The 27,608-nt window shown below is 38.6% G+C and overlaps 1 protein-coding gene and 1 long non-coding RNA gene across 10 annotated transcripts in view; one reads left to right on the forward strand and one right to left on the reverse strand.

Annotated features, from left to right (window-relative positions):
* CNTN4 (contactin 4) overlaps positions 1-27,608 on the reverse strand; it is a 955,661-nt gene that overhangs the window by 407,074 nt on the left and 520,979 nt on the right. The gene's annotated exons all lie outside the window — the stretch shown is intronic.
* Positions 1-27,608, forward strand: part of LOC114239149 (uncharacterized) — a 72,305-nt gene that overhangs the window by 9,562 nt on the left and 35,135 nt on the right. For 3 of the 5 annotated variants that reach the window (XR_003624340.2, XR_003624341.1, XR_003624339.1), the window contains exon 2: positions 22,147-22,337. This is a non-coding gene — a long non-coding RNA (uncharacterized LOC114239149). Of the gene's footprint in view, positions 1-22,146; positions 23,225-27,608 lie in introns of those variants that run through there. The other 2 variants (XR_003624337.2, XR_003624338.2) reach the window with 2 other exon arrangements.

Raw genomic sequence — 27,608 nt, forward strand, 5'->3', positions numbered from 1 at the left:
GAATGTGTTGAAATATCAATATAATTTAATAGCTGACACGAATAAAAAAATAAGCCCTTTTGTAGAGTGAATCACAATTTTTTAAAAAAGCTTTCACATACATTTTCTCATGTGAATTTTAAAACTTTTTTGAAACTGTATACAGAACTGATTTATGAGCCACAGAAGAAAATGAGCTTCATTAATTTATAGTCACAATTCATTTTTCGACCAAAAATGGTGTTTCCCAGCATGAACACTGACTTTCATTGTCGCTTGGCTCTGAATACATTTCTAAAAATAGAAAGGTAGCTGTTGTCAAAAGTGAAATCTGACTTCAAAGGACAAGGATTTACCAGCAGTTTTAAATAATCAGAGGAATAAAACACAAGCCATAAAGAAAATTCAAAAAGAGAAGATCCATAATAAATGTTTTAAACGATAGCAGAAGGCCGATAATAAGTATGTAGTTTGGGAAGCATACTTCTTGGATGGAGAATACATTTACATGTGAGAAATCGAGTCAACCATATACACAATGACTTAACTTACTAAGGCATGGGTTCCACTGGGACCTGTATTACTACTTTCTTCCTTCACATCCTTGGTCAAGTCTTTCTAATCTTTGGGCCCCTGCTCAGGTTTCTTTGCTAAATCCCTTGGGTCTAGAAATAATAGAACACCATCTGGGAAGTCTTCTATCTCTTCACTCCCTCTCACATCCCACTAGTAACCCCAGGCTGGGTTAGATTAGGGTTGGATGCTATGCTTCATTGTAGCTGCACTGTAGTCAGTGCTCAGTTTCTGTCCAACACTTACTGTATTTCAGGGGGAGTGTGTGTGTTTAGATTAGCAGATCCAGGAGGGAAATGTGTGGCTTTTTAGAACACATTCCCAGTAACTAGTGTGGACCAAAAATGTTGCCGGCCATATCAGTAAACAAAGGATGTTGCAGCCACCAAGCCATCAGCCACTGCAGCTTCCTGCTCTGACTATGTACCCTGAGGGGATTCAGAGTGGAGAAAAACAGGATACTGGCCCTAGATAGTTAAGGTGCATAACAAAGGAATGATCTCACTGAGCCCAGACTCTTGAGTCATCCCATACATAGAAAAGCACTAAATTCATTAACTTGAAATATCTGGTTTTTCTTCAGTTTACAGTAATCTCTTGATGTTCCAGCAGCGGGGTTTTTGTTGCAAAAAGTTTGCCTGTCTACCCTGGTTTCTCCCTTATCTCTTTGGAGCCATCCCTCACAGCGATCTGAGAGACTGTCTCCTGGACCTATGTCCTCAGTATATCTGCCGAATAAAACACATTTCTCAACTGTTAGGTTGTGCATTTTTTTCAGTTGACATTAGCATAGGCGCTTATTAAATATGTGTTTTGTGAATGAATGTATGATGAGATGAAGGTTTTTTCTCTCTCTTTTGCTCTCAACTTTCTTTGGTGGTTTTCATAACACTATCCAATCAGAGGAAGAGATGGATTTTATTTCAACCTAACATCCAGGGTATATGCTAAGAGGAGGTAGTTCTTGGAAAAGGGTGGTTCCACACAAATCTGATAGAACTGAAAGGCTGACAACCTACATAGGTGGTCCTGGAGAAGAAATTGTATTTTAGAGAGAAGGAGGGAGTGAAGGCATTAAAGAGGCCCATGGATCAAAGCTACAAAGGGATCACAGGAAGAACAAAGGAATGAGAGAGAGTCCTAAAAACAAATTCTACCCCCCTCTCTAGACCCTCATTGTAAGAGAGGAGGCTCTAAAGATGGGATAAAAAGGAGGGGAGGGTGGTAGAAGGATGGAGCACTTAAATAGACTGCAGTGGCCACTTGGACTTGAATCCTTATCCTGCTAGGTTAGAAGACATGGCAAAGGAAAAGACTGGAAAGGGTCTCATAATAGGATTACAAACAAGTTAGTTGTTCTTTAAGATTCCTCCAGCCTATAAAATGCCAAGCCTTTATAGTCTAACCTGTAAAAGATTGCTCATCTTCCAAACTGAAATGATGAAGAAGAAGCTGGTAAAGTTTCCCAAATATCTGCGGGCTATTTCAAAGTACACAAAGGATACAGGCATTCAAATAAAATAAATGACATTAAAATTACATAGAGATGGTGGTTCCAAAGGCAAAGTGGTATTTTACAGGGAAAAAAAAATCTTTAGAGCATTTGCTTTGAATTTGTTATACATACTCTCAATGATGACTGGGAAGGGTTTGTATTTTGAAATGGGTATACAGCAGAACACAGTAATTTGCTTAAATGTCAACTGAAAATTACAGTTTTCTTAAAATCTAGAAAGAAACATGCATCTAATTGTAAACGTATTGCTTCAGCAACGAGGAAAGTGTCTTTCCTAAAGGGACCATTAAAGCCATTTAATATTAATAACTGTCAAGCAACAAAGATTGTAAAATGGAAAATGGAATTAATATCGCCTTTTCAGTAAGCAGAAGTCTGGTACCTGTATAGCAATTTAGAAGTTACAAACTTCTTTTCCCTATCCTGGCTTACTTTATATCTTTTTGTGAGGATATGTGTTCCCTTTTACAGATAAGTAAAAGCAAGTCTTTAGAGGTGAAATGACTTGCCTGAGTTTACATAATTCCTATATTTGTGTAAAATCAGTAAGTCTGTTTGTATAATATGCAGCAAATCTGAAGTGTGAACCTAACTCTGTGGACTGTAAATGTTATCATCTTTCTATGGCATGAGTCTGACACACATGCTAATTATCAGAGGGAAAAAAAAATAAACATGTGGTGTTGAAAGACTAACTGTAGCCACAGAAACTGGATAGAGATTTTGAGATAAGGCATAGATTATATATGCTTTTAAATACATTCATCCTGGTATGAGTCCTGAAGGCAGAGCATCAGGATAACTGCCACATGTAGGTCAAGTTCTATCTTGGGGTTATGTGCTGAATTATGTCCCCCCCCCCCAATTCATAAGATTGAAGCTATAACCCCCATAACCTCAGACTGTGACAGACTAGGTGACAGTGCCTTTGAAGAGGTGATTAAATTAAAATGAAGCCCTTAGAGTAAACCCTAATCCAACTGACTGATGTCCTTAAAAGGAGAGAAAATTTGGAAACACACAGAGGAAAGACCTTTAAATATACAATGAGAAGGCAGCTCTTTGCAAGCCAAGGAGAGAAGCTTCAGGAGAAACCAAACCTGCTTACATCTTGATCTTGAACTTTCAGCCTCCAAAACTGCGAGACAATAAACTTCTGTTGTTTAAATCACCCAGTATGTAGTACTTTGGTATGGCAGCCCCAGTAAACTAATACACTAGATAACAGAAAATGATAAGGAAACTCTGATATGTGTGCATATTCTTTCAAGAGGGTAACAATGATAGTAATGGTTAACTCTTACCGAGTTCTTAGTATGTGCTAGAAAATATTCCAAGGGTTTAACATGTACTAACCCCTGTAATTCTGACCACGATTTAATGAGGTAGGTACATTTTATTATTCCTAATTGAAAAATGAAGAAACTGAAGCACAGACAGACTAAGTAACTTACACAAAATGCTTAGCCAATATTTGAACCCAGCATCTAGCTGGATTTATAAAAATGATCATTAATAAATGTTCACTGAGTTTCATAAAAATATTATTGAGTCCTAGAAATTGAGACTTCATTTTAATACCATTCATGTATCTTTAGTACAGACCAGATACAACTGTTTACAAAGCATCTTCTATTGCCAGCTCCATCATAGCAGATACCTTCACATGCTATGCCATATGAAATCACAGTAATTCTAGAAGGTATTGATACATTACATCTTATACTTTCTTATTTTTACAGATAAGGACACTGACTCTCAGATAAAGTCAGCTGCCCAATATCAAGGTCAGCAAAAGTAGAAAACAAATATTAGGCCCTGGTTTGTTTGAATCCCAGTGTCATACATTTTCTACTGCAGTGATATACCACAGTAGTTGAAATGATACAATTGAAGAATTAGTATAAATCATTTTTGGAAGAGATGTCATTTTTGCATGTATATGTCTCTGTGTTTAAACATACTCTGAAATGTGAAAAGATGTTAGAGGATGAAAATCTGGGGCCTGACTTTTCCTTGTTTTGAATAATGTGTAGTAAGGCAGGAACTAGCTTTATACCATCCACTTCCCTGTTCACCATGAACAACAGGCAAACCTCAACTTTGTGATTTTTTGGCTAAGGACATTTTAAACTAAACTCTTTCACATATTCCCAGTAGACAACGAAAAGAATGTTGGGGCCCAATTTTTAAACGGAACATCTTGAACAAGTCATAGCAAAGGAAAATTTGAGTCCTTGATAATTTAAGTGTTATTTTTACTACTAATGTGAATTCAACCCTGGCAAATTAAAACAGGAAGAATTAATTGGATATGCAAATGAGATTATTCAGTATATAAATCTAATTACATACCAATTTGCTTTAACAGCATGAAAAAAGAATAAATTGTTCTATGTAAATTGATTGTCTTAAATAACCACCTGTAGCCCAACAAAAATTGTCTTGGAAAAGCTATACTGTAAGTGCAGACATCTAAGTAACAAATGCTCTTCATAGATCTTGTCACAAGTATCTCTTTACAATGAAGCCTGCTTATACTCCTGATGTACAATAAGGTATTATCAGGTTTCTAGAATGTAAGGAAATAATGTCACAAGTGGGCTTTTTTCCCAGAGAACGATAGATTGATAAGACACGTTGATTTCTGAAACACTTATTGCTTTCACACAGACTAGACTTGAAATCTGAGCAATTTACACATCAAAAAATAAGAAGGAAAAATGGGTGAAGTGTGCCAGTTTTTGTTAATTTAGCAAAGGCTCTCAAATCTATTTAATCAAATGCTTCCAATACGATAGAGCAACCCCCCTCTACCACCCATCTTTAAAATTATTTTCTTTGTCACTCAGTTTAGGCAAATGAGTTTTGAATACTTAACTGGAAAAGGAGGCATTAATTCATGAGGCCTGTGTCTTGGGAATAAGCAGAGTAATACTAGACATTTGCAAAATAACCAGATGAGGGGTTAGCTGCTTTTCTCCCCATTGGGAAGCGCCATTGTGTCTACCGCCTTAGGCAAAATTGACATACAGCCCAAAGAGAAGTATCAGGCCAGTTTTCTCAGGGGTTAGCCACACTAAGACTGGGTCCATTTTCAATGACTCAGATCAAAGAGCTCAAAGGTCCTAGTTTCTGTGACTCTCCTACAGACAGATCACAGAGGCCATGGTGAGTTAAATTCGTGGATTCATCCTGGGGAATCCAATTTCACCTTAGTCTTATCTTCTCAGGTTTAGACACAGGTATTTTGCAGAACAGTGGACAAATACAGCATGTACTGGAATTGAGTGGTAGACAGATAGATAAATAGAGGAATGGAAGGACGGATGGATAAGAGACAGATGGACAGACAGAATGAGCATAGCAAGACCGGTGTAATTTCCCTTTGCCATCAGCATTCATCCTTGGCTCTAAGAATCAAGAGAGGTTCTAAAAAGAGCTCATAAGATAGTAAACATATTAGAAACCAAAATCTCGGTAGCTGGTGTAAAGAAGGCTGCGGAGCAATTTGTCCAAAGGAGACTTTTTTTCTACTGCAGTATGAGTACAAGTGTTGCTGAACCCCTCTTCAATCTCTAAAATAAAAATCAGCAATGACAGCTGGTACTGTTGTTGAGAGTCTCTCTGCCCAAGTTCTTTTCTTTGGGGAGATAATTAGAAATTACCCTTAGGGGATTCCTTATCTACTCTTCCCTCCCTGGCAAGGAGGAACACCAAGTGGGGAGCAGGGCACAGGAACAGATGTCCTGGCTCCGTGCTCCTACTCCCTGGCTACAGTAAATGGAATCATAAAGAGGGATCTAGGGACTTCCCTGGCGGCACAGTGGTTAAGAATCTGCCTGCCAATGCAGGGGACATGGGTTTGATCCCTGGTCCAGGAAGATCCCACATGCCGCAGAGCAACTAAGCCGTGCGCCTCGACTACTGAGCCTGCACTCTAGAGCCCACAAGCCACAACTACTGAGCCCGCGTGCCACTACTGAAGCCCACATGCCTAGAGCCCATGCTCCGCAACAAGAGAAGCCACCACAATGAGAAGCCTGTGCACCCCAATGAAGAGTAGTCCCCACTCTCCACAACTAGAGAAAGCCTGCATGCAGCAATAAAGACTCAACACAGCCAAAAATGAATCAATAAATCTATTAAAAAAAAAAAAAAGAGGGATCTAAGTTAATGATAGTGTCGAGGGACGAACCTGAAATCAGGGTCAGGCTGACTGTGCCCTTAAGCTGAGAGGAATGGAAGACACAATGGAGTGATCAGGTACCAGGGGAAGATGGGTTCAAATCTGATAAGAACAAATGAATTTGAACAAAAAGAAGGAAGCAGCTCCCAGAGAACTTCCCTAAGCTAGCATGTAGAAGTGCAGCAGATTTTATAAGATGCCTATGACCTCAGATGACGGCAGTCAGGGATACTTTGAAGGAGACTCAAAAGCAGTGGCCTGGTCTCACTCTACTCTTACTAACATAGCTCCAAACATGTAAACCAAAACGGTGACAATTACATCACCTCTTTTATTTCCTTCCTGGCTCTTACCACTATCTCAGGCCATTTATATTAACTTCTTTATTATCTGTCTTCTCCAGGTGGAAGGTGAGCAGGTATTCCTGGCCTGTGTTTTTACTCCCACATTCTCAGCATCTAACCCAGCATTTGCATTGTAGGAGCCCTACAAATGCTCAGTGCGCAGAAGACAGGCACGCATGCAAGTCGCTGGATGAGAGAACACAGTTTGATAAGATTCCAGTAGCCAAGCACTACGAGGTCACTTGAGGGGAAGAGATTAAATACACGGGATAAAAAGGGCTCCATGGTGATGATACATCTCAGCTTGCTTTGTTTAAGCACTTCCTATGTGACAGGTATTGTGCACAGTACTTTAAAAGGATTATTTCAATACAATCACATCTGCCCTAGGAGGTATGTACTAATACCATCAACCTTTTCTAGAAGCGGACACAGGTTTAGAGCAGTTAGGTCACTTGCCCCAAATCATACAGCCCATCTGTTGGTGGATTTTGAATTGGTATCCAAGCAATCAGAATGTATTATGTCTCTTGGGTCTTGAAGTACAGGCAGGGTTTTAAAAAAATAGAGATGACGGAGCTAAGGAATATCAGGGACAAAGACAGAAGGACAAAAGTAGGTGAAGTTTTTAATCTTCTAACTGCAGAAATAAACATATGTGCACTCATGGAACAGGAAGAAAGAAGTTGGGGGGAGGATTAGCGAGAGACAGAAAGGCTAAACATATTGCATTTGGCCATAATATAAATATATTCAGAAGATGCATATACATACCTGCTTCTAAGTATGCATACCTGTATACTGGAAGGTGTTGGTACTGAAGAGAACCAATACACTCTATATAGTTTATGTGGCTTATATGAGGAAAGAGAGTATCTTCTTTCCCCACATTTTCACGAAACATTTAGGGATCCACCAATGTTAAGGTGTGAAAAAGCATGATATAATTAAATATATTATTCAACATAATACAAATATGGCTTGCAATCTGACTGGCTTTTAAAGTTCCATCTGTCAATACAGGCTATAACGTAATCCTAGCTTCTAAGCAATTTTCCTTGCTGGCATCAAATAAACTCCGGCAAACCAGCAAAGAACAAAATTTTAAAAATTCACCACCAGGATATCAAATTGTAATTCATCGTGCTACAAACTTTGCCACAATCTGGGGGGCTATTTAGAGTAATGAGAACTATAAACAAGTGCCATCCTGAGGACAAAGTAGAAAAATATCAATAGAAAAGAAAATATGGACCAGTCTTAATAGTAAGTCTGCAAACTGTGGGGGGGAGGGGGACTAAAGTTGATGAATTTAACATTCTCCATGACAGAATTTATCTGCATTTATTTATCTGGCCTATGGCAAGATGGTTTTAATCAGATATCTCCTGCAGTCATGAGGATTAAAATAACCTAGCTATTTTAATGCCAAGACTGATTTCTGGACAATCTAAGTGTTTCTTCTTTTCATGTCTCTGTGAAATATGTGAATAATGTGTACTCCCTGGGAAACACCAACAGAATATACACAAATCATTTCAAATGCATTTACAGACAAATTCAATAGGTTTTTTAACACTTACATGCCACAGTGGAACTACCTATCATAATTAACGGAATAATTTGGGAACAATCAAGCATATGACAACATTTAATTTCATCCATCATTAAAATGTGATGGAGAGGACCTTCAAGATGGCAGAGGAGTAAGACGTAGAGATCACCTTCCTCCCCACAAATATATCAAAAATACATCTACATGTGGAACAACTCCTACACAACACCTACTGAATGCTGGCAGAAAACCTCAGACTTTCCAAAAAGCAAGAAAATCCCCATGGACCTAGGCAGTAGGGCAAAAGAAAAAGGAAAAACAGAGACAAAAGAATAGGGATGAGACTTGCACCTTGGGGAGGGAGCTGTGAAGGAGGAAAAGTTTCCACACACTAGGAAGCCCCTTCACTGGTGGAGACGAGGAGTAGTGGGGGAGAAGCTTCGGAGACATGGAGGAGAGTGCAGCAACAGGGGTGCAGAGAGCAAAGCGGAGAGATTCCCACACAGAGGATCAGTGCCGACCAGCACTTACCAGCTGGAGAGGCTTGTCTGCTCACCCGCCGGGACGGGTGGGGGCTGGGAGCTGAGGCTCAAGCCTCAGAGTTTAGATCCCAGGGAGAGGACTGGGGTTGGCTGTGTGAACACAGCCTGAAGGGAGCTAGTGTGCCACAGCTAGCCGGGAGGGAGTCCAGGAAAAAGTCTGGAACTGCTTAAGAGTCAAGAGACCATTGTTGCGGGATGCGCGAGGACAGGGATTCAGAACACTGCCTAAACAAGTTCCAGAGATGGGCGTGAGCCGCGGCTATCAGTGAGGACACCAGAGACAGGCATGAAACGCTAAGGTTGCTGCTGTAGCCACCAAGAAGCCTGTGTGCAAGCACAGGTCACTATCCACACCTCCCCTCCTGGGAGCATGTGCAGCCCGCCACTGCCAGGGTCCTGTGATCCAGGGACAACTTCCCCGGGACAACACATGGCGCCTCAGGCTGGTGCAACGTCATGCTGGCCTCTGCCGCAGCAGGCTCACCCCACATTCCATACCTCTCCCTGCCCCCGGGCTGAGTAAGCCAGAGCCCCCAAATCAGCCGCTCCTTTAACCCCTTCCTATCTGGGCGAAGAAAAGATGTCAGAGGGCAACCTACATGCAAAGGCGGGGCCAAACCCAAAGCTGAACCCCAGGAGCTGTGCGAATGAAGAAGAGAATGAGAAATCTCTCCGTGCATCCTCAGGAGCAGTGGCTTAAATCTCCACATCAACTTGATGAACTCTGCATCTGTGGAATACCTGAAGAGACAATGAATCATCCCAAAATTGAGGTGGTGCACTTTGGGAGCAACTGTAGACTTGGGGTTTGCTTTCTGTGTCTAATTTGTTTCTAGTTTTATGTTTATCTTAGTTTAGTATGTAGAGCTGTTATCATTGGTAGATTTGTTTATTGATTTGGTTGCTCTCTTCCTTTTTAAAATTTTTTTTTCCTTCTTCTCTTTTTGTGAGCATGTATGTGTATGCTTCTTTGTGTGACTGTGTCTCTATAGGTTTGCTTTTACCACTTGTCTTAGGGTTCTGTCTGATTTTTTTTTAGTATAGTTTTTAATGCTATTAACATTGGTGGATTTCTTTATTGGTTTGGTTGCTCTCTTCTTTTTTTTTAATTACTTTTTTATTATTTTATTTTAATAATTCTTTTTATTTTTTATTTTAATAAGTTTATTTTATTTATTTATTTATTTATTTTTCTTTCTTTCTTTCTGTATTTTTTCTTTTCTCCATTTTCTTCTGAGCCATGTGGCTGACAGGGTCTTGGTGCTCTGGCCGGGTATCAGGCCAGCGCCTCTGAGGTGGGAGAGCCGGGTTCAGGACATTAGTCTACCAGAGACCTCCCAGCCCCTCATAATATCAATCAGCAAGAGCTCTCCCAGAGATCTCCGTCTCAATGCTAAGACCCAGCTCCACTCAATGCCCAGCAAGCTCCAGTGCTGGACACCCCCTGCCAAATAACTAGCAAGACAGGAACACAACCCCACCCATTAGCAGAGAGGCTGCTTAAAATCATAACAAGTTCACAGACATCCTAAAACACACCACCAGACAAGGTCCTGCCCACAGGAAAGACAAGATCCAGCCTCACTCACCAGAACACAGGCACCAGTCCCCTCCACCAGGAAGCCTACACAACACACTGAACCAACCTTACCCACTGGGGGCAGACACCAAAAACAATGGGAACTATGAAACTGTAGCCTGCGAAAAGGAGACCCCCCCAAACACAGTTAGTTAAGCAAAATGAGACAACAGAGAAATATACAGCAGATGAAGGAGCAAGGTAAAAACCCACCAGACCAAAACAAATGAAGAGGAAATAGGCAGTCAACCTGAAAAAGAATTCAGAGTAATGACAGTAAAGATTATCCAAAATCTTGGAAATAGAATGGAGAAAATACAAGAAACGTTTAACAAGGACCCAGAAGAAATCAAGAGCAAACAAACAATGATGACAACATAATAGATGAAATTAAAACTTCTCTAGAAGGAATCAATAGCAGAATAACTGAGGCAGAAGAACGGATAAGTGACCTGGAAGATAAAATAGTGGAAATAACTACCGCAGAGCAGAATAAAGAAAAAAGAATGAAAAGAATTGAGGACAGTCTCAGAGACCTCTGGGACAACATTAAACACACCAACATTCAAATTATAGGGGTCCCAAAAAAAAGAAGAGAAAAGAAAGGGACTGAGAAAATATTTGAAGAGATTACAGTTGAAAACTTTATTAATATGAGAAAAGAAATAGTCAATCAAGTCCAGGAAGGGCAGAGAGTCCCATATGAGATAAATCGAAGGAGAAACAAGCCAAGACACATATTAATCAAATAATCAAAAATTAAATACAAAGAAAAAATATTAAAAGCAGCAAGGGAAAAGCAACAAATAACATACAAGGGAATCCCCATAAGGTTAACAGCTGATCTTTCAGCAGAAACTCTGTGAGCCAGAAGGGAGTGGCAGGACATATTTAAAGTGAGGAAAGGGAAAAACCTAGAGCCAAGATTACTCTACCCAGCAAGGATCTCATTCAGATTCGACGGAGGAATTAAAACCTTTACAGACAAGCAAAAGCTAAGAGAATTCAGCACCACCAAACCAGCTCTACAACAAATGCTAAAAGAACTTCTCTAGGCAGGAAACACAAGAGAAGGAAAAGACCTACAATAACAAACCCAAAACAACTGAGAAAATGGTAATAGGAACATACATATCAATAATTACCTTAAATTTAAGTGTGTTAAATGCTCCAACCAAAAGACATAGACTACCTGAATGGATGCAAAAACAAGACCCATCTATATGCTGTCTACAGGAGACCCACTTCAGACTTAGGGACACATACAGACTGAAAGTGAGGGGATAGAAAAAGATATTCCATGATAATGGAAATCAAAAGAAAGCTGGAGTAGCAACTCTCACCACAGTCAAAATAGACTTTAAAATAAAGACTATTACAAGAGACAAAGAAGAACACTACATCATTATCAAGGGGTCAATCCAAGAGGAAGATACAATAATTATAAATATTTATGCACCCAACATAGGAGCACCTCAATACATAAGGTAAATGTTAACAGCCATAAAAGGGGAAATCGACAGTAACACAATCATAGTAGGGGACTTTAACACCCCACTTTCACCAATGGACAGATCATCCAAAATGAAAATAAATAAGGAAACACAAGCTTTAAGTGATACATTGAACAAAATGGACTTAACTGATATTTATAGGACATTCCATGCAAAAACAACAGAATACACTTTCTTCTCAAGTGCTCATGTAACATTCTGCAGTATAGATCATATCTTGGGTCACCAATCAAGCCTTGGTAAATTTAAGAAAACTGAAATAGTATCAAGTATCTTTTCCGACCACAATGCTATAAGAGTAGATATCAATTACAGGAACAAAAGTGTAAAAAATACAAACACATGGAGGCTAAACAATACACTACTAAATATCTAAGAGATCACTGAAGAAATCAAAGAGGAAATTAAAAAATACCTAGAAACAAATGACAATGAAAACACGATGACCCTAAATCTATGGGATGCAGCAAAGAGCAGTTCTAAGAGGGAAGTTGATAGCAATACAATCCTACCTCAAGAAACAAGAAACATCTCAAATAAGCAACCTAACCTTCACCTAAAGCAGTTAGAGAAAGAAGAAGAAAAAATCCCCCAAAGTGGGACTTCCCTGGTGGCTCAGTGGTTAAGAATCCGCCTGCCAACGCAGGGGACGTGGGTTTGAGCCTCAGTCCAGGAAGATTCCACATGCCTCGGAGCAAATAAGCCCATGCACCACAACTACTGAGGCTGTGCTCTAGAGCCTGTGCTCCGCAACAAGAGAAGCCACCACAATGAGAAGCCCGTGCACCCCAACGAAGAGTAGCCCCCGCTCGCCGCAACTAGAGAAAGCCAGCGTGCAGCAGCGAAGACCCAATGCAGCCAAAAATAAATAAATAAATAAATAAATAAATATTTTAAAAAACCAAAAAACAAACAAACAAAAAAACCCCCAAAGTTAGCAGAAGGAAAGAAATCCTAAAGATCAGATCAGAAATAAATGAAAAAGCAATGAAGGAAACAATAGCAAAAATCAATAAAACTAAAAGCTGGTTCTTTGAGAAGATAAGCAAAATTGATAAACCTTTAGACAGACTCATCAAGAAAAAGAGGGAGAGGACTCAAATCAATAGAATTAGAAATGAAAAAGGAGAAGTACCAACTGACACTGCAGAAATACAAAGGATCATGAGAGATTACTATAAGTAACAATATACCAATAAAATGGACAACCTGGAAGAAATGGACAAATTCTTAGAAAAGCACAACCTTCCAAGACTGGACCAGGAAGAAATAGAAAATATAAACAGACCAATCACCAGCACTGAAATTGAAACTCTGATTAAAAATCTTCCAACAAACAAAAGCCCAGGACCAGATGGCTTCACAGGCAAATTCTATCAAACATTTAGAGAATAGCTAACACCTATCCTTCTCAAACTCTTCCAAAATATAGCAGAGGGAGGAACACTCCCAAACTCATTCTATGAGGCCACCATCACCCTGATACCAAAACCAGACAAAGATGTCACAAAGAAAGAAAACTACAGGCCAATATCACTGATGAACATAGATGCAAAAATCCTCAACAAAGTACTAGCAAACAGAATCCAACAGCACATTAAAAGGATCATACACCATGATCAAGTGGGATATATCCCAGGGATGCAAGGATTCTTCAATATATGCAACTCAATCAATGTGATACATGATATTAACAAACTGAAGGGGAAAAACCATATGATCATCTCAATAGATGCAGAAAAAGCTTTCGACAAAATTCAACAGCCATTTATGATAAAAACCCTCCAGAAAGTAGGCATAGAAGGAACTTACCTCAACATAATAAAGGCCATATATGACAAACCCAGAGCCAACATCATTCTCAATGGTGAAAAAGTGAAACCATTTCCACTAAGATCAGGAATAAGACAAGCTTGCCCACTCTCACCACTATTATTCAACATAGTTTGGGAAGTTTTAGCCACAGCAATCAGAGAAGAAAAAGAAATAAGAAGACTCCAAATCAGAAAAGAAGAAGTAAAACTGTCACTATTTGCAGATGGCATAATACTATACATAGAGAATCCTAAAGATGCTACCAGAAAAGTACTACAGCTAATCAACGAATTTAGTAAAGTAGCAGGATACAAAATTAATGCACCGAAATCTCTTGCATTCCTATACACTAATGATGAAAAATGTGAAAGAGAAATTAAGGAAACACCCCCATTTACCACTGCAACAAAAAGAAAAAAATACCTAGGAATAAACCTTCCTACGGAGACAAAAGACCTGTATGCAGAAAACTATAAGACACTGATGAAAGAAATTAAAGGTGATACAAACAGATAGAGAGAAATACCATGGTCTTGCATTGGAAGAATCAACATTATGAAAACGACTATACTACCCAAAGCAGTCTACAGGTTCAATGCAATCCCTATCAAACTACCAATGGCATTTTTCACAGAACTAGAGCAAAAAATTTCACAATTTGTATGGAAACACAAAAGACCCCGAATAGCCAAAGCAATCTTGAGAAAGGAAAATGGAGCTGGAGGAATCAGGGTCCCTGACTTCAGACTATACTACAAAGCTACAGTAATCAAGACAGTATGGTACTGGCACAAAAACGGAAATATAGATCAAAGCAACAGGATAGAAAGCCCAGAGATAAACCCACGCACATATGGTCACCTTATTTTTCATAAAGGAGGCCAGAATATACAATGGAGAAAAGACAGCCTCTTTAATAAGTGGTGCTGGGAAAACTGGACAGCTACATGTAAAAATGAAATTAGAACATTTCCTAACACCATACAAAAAAATAAACTCAAATGGATTAAAGACCTAAATGTAAGGCCAGACACTATAAAACTCTTACAGGAAAACATAGGCAGAACACTCTATGACATAAATCACAGCAAGATCCTTTTTGACCCACCTCCTAGAGAAAGGGACATAAAAACAAAAATAAACAAATGGGACCTAATGAAACTTCAAAGCTTTTGCACAGCAAAGGAAATCATAAACAAGACGAAAAGACAACCCTCAGAATGGGAGAAACTATTTGCAAATGAAGCAACTGACAAAGGATTAATCTCTAAAATATACAAGCAACTCATGCAGATTAATATCAAAAAAGCAAACAACCCAATCCAAAAATGGGCAGAAGACCTAAATAGACATTTCTCCAAAGAAGACATACAGATGGCCAAGAAGCACATGAAAAGCTGCTCAACATCACTTATTAGTAGAGAAATACAAATCAAAACTACAGTGAGGTATCACCTCACACCAGTTAGAATGGCCATCATCAAGAAATCTACAAACAATAAATACTGGAGAGGGTGTGTAGAAAAGGGAACCCTCTTGCACTGTTGTTGGGAATGTAAATTGATACAGCCACTATAGAGACCAGTATGGAGGTTCCTTAAAAAACTAAAAAATAGAACGACCATATGACCCAGCAATCCCACTACTGGGCATATACCCTGAGAAAACCATAATTCAAAAAGAGTCATGTACCACAATCTTCATTGCAGCACTATTTACAATAGCCAGGACATGGAAGCAACCTAATTGTCCATCGAAAGATGAATGGATACATACACCTCTTACTACATCTAAATCTACATTACTCTATTTGGTGAAGATGATGTTGCAATGATTACCTCTGAAGCTTCAGTATCCTTAATTCTGAGAAAGATTTAGGTATGTTCAGTACTATACACTTAAAATTTGGGGAGACAGTGTACTAATACACAGTAAAAAATTTTTTTAGTATTTGTTCTTTATCTCATTCTGTTAACTAGGAATGTCAATTGAAATATGCCCTGCCCCTTGCAGGCCTTGTTACTTAAAGCTATATTTTGTTTTTCAAAAGGCTATATTTACTTAATTTTTGTTTTTTTAATACTTTTTCAAATATATTTGGGTATAAAATAATAGTATCATAATTTGAAAACAAGGCTCAGAGATCATGTTCTTCCCCAATAGGTAAAAGAATAAAACTATGTTTTATCTTAAAAAAAAAACAAAAAGAAGATGTGGCACATATATGCAATGGAATATTAGTCAGCCATAAAAAGAAATGAAATTGAGTTTTTCGGAGTGAGGTGGATGGAGCTAGAGTCTGTCATACAGAAAGACAAATACCATAGGCTAACACATATATATGGAATATAAAAAAAAAAAAAGGTTCTGAAGAACCTAGGAGCAGGACAGGAGTAAAGATGCAGACGTAGAGAATGGACTTGAGGACATGGGGAGGGGGAAGGGTAAGCTGGGACGAAGTGAGAGAGTGCATGGACTTATATATACTACCAAATGTAAAATAGATAGCTAGTGGGAAGCAGCCGCATAGCACAGGGAGATCAACTCAGTGCTTTGTGAACACCTAGAGGGGCAGGATAGGGAGGGTGGGTGGGAGGGAGATGGAAGAGGGAGGGGATATGGGGATATATGCATAGGTATAACTGATTCACTTTGTGATACAGCAGAAACTATCACACCATTGTAAAGCAATTATACTCCAATAAAGACGTTAAAAAACAAACAAACAGTAATATCCAATTTATAAAACTAAAAAGAAAAGCGATGCAGTTGTTGCATTTGTTTTGAAACATGTACTTGGAGTTGTGTATCAGATTTATTTAATGAATACGTTAAATTGTAATGAACAATCTGGCAGGATTCTTCTTAGGTCTGCGACAGTATAGAATCGAAAAATCAAGAAAAGTCTGCATGACCACCTCCAATTTTTCTTTTTTCCCTTTAATCACCCTATCCTCTTCCCTCTTAGCCCCTGCCCAGCACTCTAATGCTGCCTGCAGTCAGAGAGGAAAGTGGCCTGACAAATGTGGCACATTTAAAAAGAGGTCTTACAATCCTTACGAGGACATACAATCCTAGGACTTGTTATTAGAATTATTAATAATTCATATAATTAGAATTATTACAAAGGACCCTCTGCTTCCAAAGTCATTCAACAATAAAATAATTAGCCATCAGTAATGGAAAATTTGATGCCGAGAGCTGAATAGTGATGTTCGTATTTTTGATCAAGAATCTTCCTAGTGTTGGTCATATACACATACACTGTGTGTGTTTGTTGTAAGTATATGTGTGTATATGTGTTTTATATATACACATGCACACGCACTCAGATATAAGCTGCCCCCTGGATATCAAAGAGCTGCTCTTGATTCTATTTATACGTCAGTCATTGTTCAGCTTTATATTTGTTCCCAAGTAATATTTACCATTACCCAATCTTCCCTAAGCACTTTACCAGGTAACCACCGGTTCTCAACTACATTTTTTTTCTTCTTTCACATCCTAGTCTTTCCACAAACCCATTGTTTCCTGATTACATAATCCCGGCCAGACATATTTCTGTCCAAAAACTGCATATCACCTTTTGGTGAAAAACCTATTCTTTCCATGCTAATCAATCTATAAACGGCCTTCCAAATCTCTGAACACAGAGAATGTTGTTTCCTAAGGAGTACAGCATTGTTATAGAATTCAGCTTTTGCTCTGCTGTCTCCACAGTAGTTCTCACGCACGATAGATATGTTAAGGTTTGCTTCTGTTACTCAATTTAAACACTTCATCTTGTCACATTTTACCATCATGTAATGAATTTTCCAAACACTGTCATTTCAGAGTTCAGAAAGCTTGCATGGAAAGAAAAGCAATGTCAGATCATTCTCTTACTTGCTTGTAATCCTTTAGTCCCCAGCTACACCCCCTTTAAGTCAGACAAAAAACAGATTTTGTTTTACATGTAAATGTTGATGATTTTCATTGTATTTTTGGTTCATTGAATTCAATTAACTAAGTTCTTTTAAAAAAACAAGTGTGTATTATGTGCCTTTTTGACAATTTCAGCTCTAGCAAGGGGAGAGGAGGTGGAAGTCAAATAGCTTAGTTTTTCCTTAAGCTATTATTTTAAAAAATGTCCAAACAAGCAGTCCATTTGATCTACCATTCAGTCATTTGGCTTTATCTGCACAAAGGGAGATAACTGGTAAGATTCTCTTTTCCCTTCTGTATTCCAACCTTGCATCGAAACAGCAGTAGTAACAAACCTCCCTCCTCCCCCAACAAAACACTCATGTATTAAATTTTCCAGAGGCATTTACTTCAGATAGTCTCACCCATTTATTCATGTATTCATTCAAGAAGAATTTACTGAGTGCCTGCTTTGTGCTAGGCACTGTTCTTGGTACTTGGGATACATGAGTGGATAAAACAAAGATGTCCGCCTTTGAAGAGCTTATATTCTAGCAGGAGGGAAATACAATAAGCAAATATAATACATAAAATATATGGTAGGTGAAAAGTCTTATAAATGTCATAGAAAAAAGAAAACATGGAAGAGGATAAACAGACCCATGATTGTGGAGGGAGGTAGACAGGACCACAGGTGTGGTTCAAAGGGGTATGTTATAAATGTTAAGACAACTTTATCACTCTCACCACTTAGGGTTTTTGTGCCAGAAATGAGGATGAAAGCCATATACATAGATTTCTTATTATAAGTCACAATATTACACTGAGAGATTTTAAGCATGCCAGCTGAAGCATGTCACTAGCCATCAGGCTCTAAAAGGATTGAGTCATTAGCTACTGCTCACCTTTAACACACTCTGAAAGGAGTTCAGGGTGGAGATCAGGAATGAGGCACCCTGTACTCTGGGAAAACTGGCAGAATAGGCCTTCAAATAGTTGGATATTTCTAGGAGAAATTTTTTATGAACCTGGATTTTTGCATCTTCCCATACTTAGAAAACACTAAAAACATTAAGATACCTGTTCCCCGTGACTAGCAGCAACCTTCTACTGAGATGCGTGCTTGGTTGCACGGACTCCCTTTGACAAAATGAAGTTTATACTGACCTCCCGACCTACCCCTTTGGAGAAGTTCCTTAGAGCTATCTGAGAGGCTGTCTCATGGGCTATAGTCCTCAGTAAGTCCCCATATAAAACTGAAACTCACAACTCTCCCTTTGTGTGTTTTTATTTCAGTCGGCAGCATACATGGAGTCATGATGAATCTGAAGCCAAATGAGAGTGAGCAGTAAGGCAGAGGCCAATGGAGGAATTTACTTAAAGAGCTAGAAGTTAAAGTCGAGCTTGAGGAAAACAAGAGCTACCATTTGCTTAGTTCCCACAATATGTGTTGCACTCTGCTTGACAGTTTATACATATAACTCATTATAGACTATCATTTATCTACCTCGACTGTAGAGCTAGAATTTATAGATTAACAATTTTGTTCAAGGTCATACAGTTGAAAAGTGCAAAGACTTTTGGTTCCAGGTATGACTTTCAAATTCAATAGTAACCAAAATGTGTGTATTCTGCCTGTCTTAGAAGTAGGGCAAAGGAAGACACTAGCTTAACTTTTTAAAAACCCTGTGTATGTTAAAAAATGGAAATTACGCACTGCATTTACAAATAATTAAAAATGGACAGAGAGATGTATATGTGGGAGTATTGTTAATTCTAAAGCAACTGCCCTTGAGACAGTTAATACTGTATTGTCCTTCAGCAGAAAATGCATTTGAATGAAGTAGAAAATAGTCTTCAAAACATCTGATGCTTGTAAAAACCTCATGCTTGTGATTCTGTTAGGATTTTATCAACTTGTTTGGATTTCACTGTTGATATGAGGAGTAGGGGGGCAGCTGTAAAATAATGAACAGGTATGAGTTTAGGCTGGGGATTTTGGAAACTGCCCAATAACAAAATACATTAAGAAAAACTTATGTTATAAACCACTTCATTTCCAGGTTAACTCAGAGAATTTAAGGAGCAGAGATAATCAATTCCTGGTTTTTCTTCTCTTTGAGGTGAATGGATCCCCATCAGGTTGTAAACTGTAAGACTCTGGGAAAATGATTACACAATCCCTAAAGACTATCAACATTCTATCTTCTGTAAGTTAAATAGGCATATTTAACGTGGTTCAGCAGGAAGAGAGGGGACAGAGAGGAGAGGGGATGGAGTACGTCCTGATGGCAGGAAGTACTGAGAGCATCTGGGATTACCTCTCTTTCCCTCTTTCTGTGAGGGGTGGAGGCAGTTCCCATGAAGATTACAGATTATCGCAACCTCTGAACATGGCCAGAGGAAGCTGGAGTAGGAAAAGAACAAGGCAGTGCTGGGTGGCCTCCAGCTTTCATGTCCTTCTGTGGGCACTTTCAAGGGACTCCTGGTGGGAGTTTCCAAAACAACTGGAGAACGGAAGGGCAGAGAATTGAGATCCAGTTATTCCACAGCGAAGGAGTCAGGGGGATAGAGGTTATGTACATACAGATACATCAATGTGCCTGTAGATATAGAGACAGAACACCTTTTTTTGACTCTTAAACTGTTTACAAACTACAGTTTAATGGAAGATGAGGTATGACTAAAATGTTAATAAAGAAAAAAGTGTATGGGAACTAGAAAAATTAAGAGAAAATACCTTGATTGCAAATTACATTTTGATATCTCACACGTTCCTTTTTTCTAACTTGATTTATCTTTCTTTGGAGATTGTCAGATTGACCCATCAAACATAACAGGCTATTTTTTCAAGGAGATACAGAGGGGAAGGGATTTTAACAGTTATCCAGAGTGGTGGTGTTAAATAGGGAAGTAAGGAATGAATAGGTTTCAGTTTAAACTTAGTGCAACAATAATGTTCAACAGAAAAAATGTTCCATGAAAATTAAAAAATACCCCTGGATGGTGCAGAGGAGTATGTCTTACTGATACAAATTTAGTTACTACATAAAGTGAACCTTTTCAATAATGGAGTGGCTTATGCCATGTCTTTCCACTTAAAAGAATATCTTTATCTCCCAATTCTAGATTTTTTTTTGAAATTCCAAATGATTTATGTATGTAGTTATTTACAGAGTTTTAAAAATCATACTATCTTCTCTACAAAAACCCAGCAGCGAATATTTTCTGAAACAACATTTTCTTAGGAAGGAATGCTTATTTTCTATAATAAACAAACACCACTGGAGACACACATACTTCTTGTTACTTAAGAGAATCTTTTTTTAAAGTGTAATTCTTCAGCATTGAGACTTTAAGAAGTGTTTGCATTACAGACTAGTTCAAGTGGAGTAACGTCTAAGAGAAAATGCCACAGAGTGAATGCTAATGTATTTATACATAGAGGCTAATACATTTTTCATTTGACTACAGAGTGGAAGCGAATACATTTTTGTAGTGAAACTAATACATTTTTCATTACTTAAATGCATAGTAGCTGGTTCCAGAATTACTAATGAATTTACATGAGATCCTCCAAAGAACTCAGAAACAATTTAAATCATTTTTCAACCACTATGTTCCCCTGCTCAAGAAAAGCAATGATTGTAAGGGGTAGGTATGATTTGTAGAGAGTAGGTAAGCATTTCTTTACCTACCATATCAACAACGTCTGAAGGTAATGGCACTTAACGGTAGAAAATTCGTGTTTCCACTATATTACTTGACTCTGAGTGTCGCATTTCTTCTTTTCATTTCCTGACAAGTGACAGAGCAGATACTTTCATCCGCCTTCTTTCCTTCCTTATAGGGACACAGATTTTGAGGTCAAGAGCTAAAGACCGAGCAACTTTCTGAATTAACCCCATGCCAGCAAGGTTATAAACACAGTGCTTCTGCTTTCGAAAAGGACTTTTACAGGCTGCAGACTACTGTGATTGCTTGCAAGACACCTCCTATTTAGCTGTTTTTATGATTACATTATCATCACCAACAAAAGAGAGATAAAAGATGTCTTCAGAAAAATCCCCACTTAATTAAAAAAGACTGAATTTTCACAAAGGATTGAAGCCTAAAATCAACTTTGGATTTCTCCACAAACAGGCGAAACCAACGTGTTTATGGCACCAAGTCCACTAGGCTGAAACCTTCACTCTTTTTTTTTTTTTTTTAAGATTAGTTTAGTTTTTTTTTTTTTAATACTTTATTTATTTTATTTATTTATTTATTTATGACTGTGTTGGGTCTCAGTTTTCGTGTGAGGGCTTTCTCTAGTTGCGGCAAGTGGGGGCCACTCTTCATCGCGGTGCGGGGGCCGCTCTTCATCGCGGTGCGCGGGCCTCTCACTATCGCGGCCTCTCTTGTTGCGGAGCACAGGCTCCAGACGCGCAGGCTCAGTAGTTGTGGCTCACGGGCCCAGTTGCTCCGTGGCATGTGGGATCTTCCCAGACCAGGGCTCGAACCCGTGTTCCCTGCATTGGCAGGCAGATTCTCAACAACTGCACCACCAGGGAAGCCCGAAACCTTCACTCTTAAAGGTAGGCACAATAAATATGTCATCACATTTGTTGAAATCTCTGTGTATTAAATACGTGCAGGAACAGAACTGGAGACGCAGCAATGAACGTGACTCATGAAGTGGGAGAAAGACACAACTGTTGGTGTGATAAAGGCAAACCCTTTTGATGATGAATCCAATGACTAATGAGCGGGCCTGGACCCTGATTGCTCTGCACAACTTTGCAGTGAAGTGGGGGTGAGGTTCACATGAAGCACCACGCGCAATACGGTAGGTGGGGTACAGCTAAGGTTTACATGACCAGATTCCTATGTCCAGATGACTGAGGATTTTACTACCTTAAATCACTTTTTGGACTATGGAAATAATAAATATACAGAAGAATAATTTTAAAAAGGAACCTGAAGCAAAAGGTAGCTACTGTACAGTGTTAAATTCAATATACTTTTTATTACTTGCAGTTTTTCCGTCAACATCAACATATACTAATTGAGAACTTCAGGCAGTGCAGCTTGGTCGGTTAAGAGCATTTGTGGTGTTTAAATGCTGATTTTGGCACTCATTGGCAGACTGAACTCTGGCAATTGACTCAACTTTTCTACCCCTCAGTTTCATCACCCCTAAAACAAAGATGGTAACATAGGTCTTGTTCAGTGTCGTGAGAACTACTGCTGCAAAGTGCATACAATGTGGATGGTCCATAGAAAAGTGCTAAAGAAACTTGAGATGCACCACCTGGTACAATGGTTTAGGAACACAGGTGAATTTATTTTACATGAATTAAATCACACCTAAGGAGCGCACGTGGGGATCCTGCTCAGAACGTTCTTCATGACTCTGTGCCCTACAGTGAGCATGCGAAGAGAGGCATAAACCTGAAACTCTTTGAGTAAGCCTTGATCTCTACATGCCTCTCACGGCCATGTTGAGTGTGATTCTGGTGTATGAAGGAGCATATTTTACATACAACATGGCCACTGAGGATAAGAAAAGTACTTCGTCTAATGCTCAACAGGAATTTGTTCCAGTGGTAAGGGGAAATTCAGAAGTGTTGGATTTACTGAGAAGTAATATATAAATCTCCAACAAGTCCCTTTCCCAAAAGGTTCTGAAAAGTAATTTTGTCTCTGCACTGTTTTTAAAAATAAAGCTCTGAATAAGATATGATTGTACCGTGTGGGAAATGTACCTGACAAGCACGAGGGGAATTAAACAATTAATAAAACACAGTCTCTGCCTTTCATGGGATTATAGATTAGGAGAGAAGGTAAACACAACGCAGCTCAACAAGAAAGAAATAATTTTTAAAAACAGCACAGATTTCAGATTCTTGTACATTGGGTTTGAATCATATTTTACCTAAGGCATCTTAGTTAACCTGATTTCAAAATTCTCAGATAAAAAAATATAAAAATCCAATTATTTATAAGTTAACCCCTTATTATAGGGCCTGGTACATTGTCAAAACTATGATTAAGACACAACAACCAGCACAGAGCCAGATGGTGGAGATGAGTGACCAACATCAGGCTCTGGCCGACCAATGGGTTTTCTATAGGACGTGGTAACTCTTAGGGGTATTTTATTTTCACTGAATTATGTATAGTTTTTAGTGTCAAACTTGTTTCCTTCGTACAGTGTATATGAACATCCAGCTAATCTCTGGGGGTTACTAAAACATTCTGTAAGGTTCACTGACAGAAGCATTCCGCTAACTGCATTCTGCTACTACATAATAAATGAAGTCTCTCAAAACTAAGTATTCACTGCAATAACCTGTCACACTGTATGGATTTTAAGCTTCGAGTGACTGTTTGCCATTTTTTCATTCCCCTAAGCTAGATTCCTGACCTAGTAACCTAGGCTTCCTAGCAGTCAGTAATGACAAATGTGGAAATAAACCATAAAACGCTGCCTGAGAGCCATCACGCTTAGGAAACACCTTCAAGACTTAATTAGCTTCTGGAGAAGGCATGAGAAACTTTGCCTGATAATACTACTACTCCCACATCAGCCAATATGGATGAGATCTGATGCGAATACAAAGAAAATCTTTTGTAACTTGGTCAACTGGTAATAAATGAGTAGAGGGCTGATAAGATGAAAGTAACATATACCATCTCTTAATGAAGTTGAGAACTTGCTTGATCAAGTGCAGAGAATAACTGTGTCTTTACCCAGGTACATCTTTGATGCTAATAAGACTCCTGTACTGAGAATATTTATTTGATTTTAAGTTTTATACTTGTTTTAAAAAGGGAAGTTACTCAATAAATCCTGGTGTTCCTAAGATTTTATTAAACACATGGCATATATAAATATTTACATATAAAGACATGCTCCTAGAGACATGTCATATTAATTTCTCTCAAATTTTTCTATAATTTGAAAAAAAAGATTTAACAATACTAAGTTATAGTTTCTCAGCATTATTTATGCTTTACATATTAATAAGGGATTGGAGTATATTGGGGCTATCAAGCAAAGATGTCAGTATACAGCCAGGGATTTGAAGTTTTTTCCTTAATTTTTTTTTAAATATAGACAGTGAATGTGTTAGTAATATATGGATGCAGAGGTAGCAAATATTTTAGGCTCCTACGGTCTCTTTTGCTCTTTTTGCAACATCTCAATTGTGCCATTGTAGCATGATAGCAGCCCTAGATAACATATAAGCCAATGAGTGCGGATTTGTTCCAGTAAAACTTCATTGACAAAAAACAGGTGTAGGGCCAGATTCGGCCCAAAGCTCTAGTTTGCCCAGCCCCAATAAAGAAAAAAGATTACTTAGTAGAGGATAGAAGTTATCTTAAAGAGAAACATATAAAAAATTTCCAGTTGAGTTTTGGGGAGAGTAGAGGATGACCACGGATAAACAGGAGTTTGTAGCATAATTTAATCCCAGACTATCATGGCCTCTGTAACAATCCACAAGTTCCCCCTTTAGGAAAACCAAAAAACAAACCACAGCATCAGGTATCATTTGAATTGAAGTAATTCAATTATTATAGAGTCAAGCAATTTCAGGGATGACAAAAACCTGGAAGCATGTGTCAGGAATCTTAGAGGCCTAGAGGAGGGCCTATGCAACCTGTCAGATCACCAAGGAGGGCAATGTTATAACCTGGGCCTTCTGCTTTGTATTAAACTTACAAAGTCTTGTCAATAGACCAAATGGCTGGAGTACCCACAGGGAGGACAAGAAGTCAGTCTATGAACCTGGGATGGAGAGGACTAAGGTCAAAGGCCATTAATAGAAGACAGAGAATCTAATTCATAAGTCAAGCAGTGATAATCTGCCCTGGGAAAACGAGGTGTTTTCAAAATGTTTATTTTAAAGTTAGGTGCTGTATTAGTTTGCTACGGCTGCCATAACAAAATGCCACAGACTGCGTGGCTTAAACAATAGAAATTTATTTTCTTGCAGTTCAGGAGGCTGGAAGTTCAAGATCAAGGTGTGGACAGGGTTGGTTTCTGGTGAGGACTTTCTCCTAGGCTTGTAGATGGCCATCTTCTCTCTGTGTCCACTCACGGCTATTTCTCTGTGCACGCATCCCTGGCACCTCTTCCTCTCCTTATGAGGACACCAGTCCTATTGCATTAGGGCTCTACCTTTATGACCTCATTTAACTTTAATCACCTCTAGAAAGATCCTGTCTCCAAACATACTTACATTAGGGTTTAGGGCTTCATTATGGAGAGGACACAATTCAATCTATGAGACGCCCATTTGGATATATTACCTTAAGATATAATTTCACTATAGCCAATGATAACTGACAAAATTAAATTATTCTAAGGTCCATAGTAGCAGTAGTTGGATTATTATCCTAACAGTTACCCTAATCTATTTGCCACATAATTGGGGAAAATTTTCTCAGAAAAAAAATTATACCGTGAGTTAAAAACTTTTTGGTTTTGTCCAGTTTTAAATGGGCACGATAAAGAAAAATTATTTTGTGAGTTTTTTATAGCACTTTTTGATATGTCCAGCTCTGAATTATCACAGGGAACATGATTAGGGGGCTTTTAATAAGGCAGTTACCACTTTGTACAAATCAGACATGGAACTACAGGTTGAAGGACATTCAACTGATTTTTAAAGATTCAGATCTGATTTCTTTCCAATTTGAAAGAATAGAGAGCCTTGCTCTCATTTCACTGACACTGATAAAGGCAACTAGGGAAAAAAAATCCCACTGCATCATTGCCTACTGATGGCAATCAGAGAAATTTGGAAATCTTCTCTCAATAGTCACTTAGATTAGAACAAAACTACATCAGATATCCACTGCATTCTATCTGGAGTGGAAAATAATCTCATGAATCAAACCTTTTAAAGTTGTTACTTTTTGTCCCAAGATCAGAGCATCGTGGAATAGCAACGTTGGTCTCTGGAGCTGATATCCTTAAGGTGCCCTACTCCGTCTCCCAAGCGTGCGGTCACAGCCTTCTGGGCCTGCTGTTCTGTGTTCCCGATGACTGCTTCCTACCTGCTGCCTTACAATTCCCTTCTTGTCCAAACTTTCTCTCTTCTACGCTGTTACTTTGGAAAGCAGCTGATAAACTAATTTCTGCTAAAAGGGGCACTAATCCAACTGTCTTAATATGCTGAGCTTCCTCAAGGCGTTGGTGTTTAGGGAACCAGGGTTAACCAACGTATGGGTGAAAATTGGTGAGTTTAAGGCACACACTAGGCCAGTGTTAGACATACTGCCAGCTACAGAAGCCATTTCAGTCACCTCTAAAATTACACCATGAAGCAAATCCCTCATCAATCTGTACACAAAAATGTCACCTCCAGGATAATTCAACAGTGGCAAAAACTTGACAACTAAAACTTCTATGATTCTAAAGAGAGACATTTGATATAGAACAAAAACTGAATCAGTATCTTCAATTAAAGTTTGCAAGATGTTAATGAAACTGTTAATTAGTATTGCAACTCATAGTAAATTTATTTTAATTAGTAACCTGTGATGTATTTGTGAAAATGAAAAAAAAAAATACATGCTGGCTAATGGATACATCACTCATACGGAGGTAGACCCTGCTAGTAAAGGAAGTACACTGTCACCCTAAAGTCACCAGATTAAAAAGATTAAACGTACTTAAGAAAAATGCCACCTTAATGAAATTATATGCTAGGAAATAAACATAACTTGTAAAAAGACTTAGTAGAATCCAAATCAGAACTAAGTATCTTCCAATTTAAAGTAAAACACATTTTTTTTTAAAACAGCTGACTTTGTGGAAACACTGTGAAAAGAGTTGTACAACATAAAAAAGATGCAATATATACAGTTCTTGTCCTCAAAGGAGGGTGACCAACTTGTCCCAGCTGCCTGGAGCTTGAGTTTAGTAATGAGAGTTCTGCATCCCAGGAAACTCCTCTAACTCAGCCAAAGCAGGACGGTTAGAACCTGCCTTGACAGTATGTTTAGACCAGCAGGAAGAGGAGGCATAAACCAAATTATACTAAGTAGATGAGTAGAGTGGGGATTGAGGACCAAGTATAAACTGGATATAGACACAGCAAAT

This window comes from Balaenoptera acutorostrata, chromosome 10, assembly GCF_949987535.1.
Source record: "Balaenoptera acutorostrata chromosome 10, mBalAcu1.1, whole genome shotgun sequence".
NCBI classification, from domain to species: Eukaryota; Metazoa; Chordata; class Mammalia; order Artiodactyla; family Balaenopteridae; genus Balaenoptera; species Balaenoptera acutorostrata.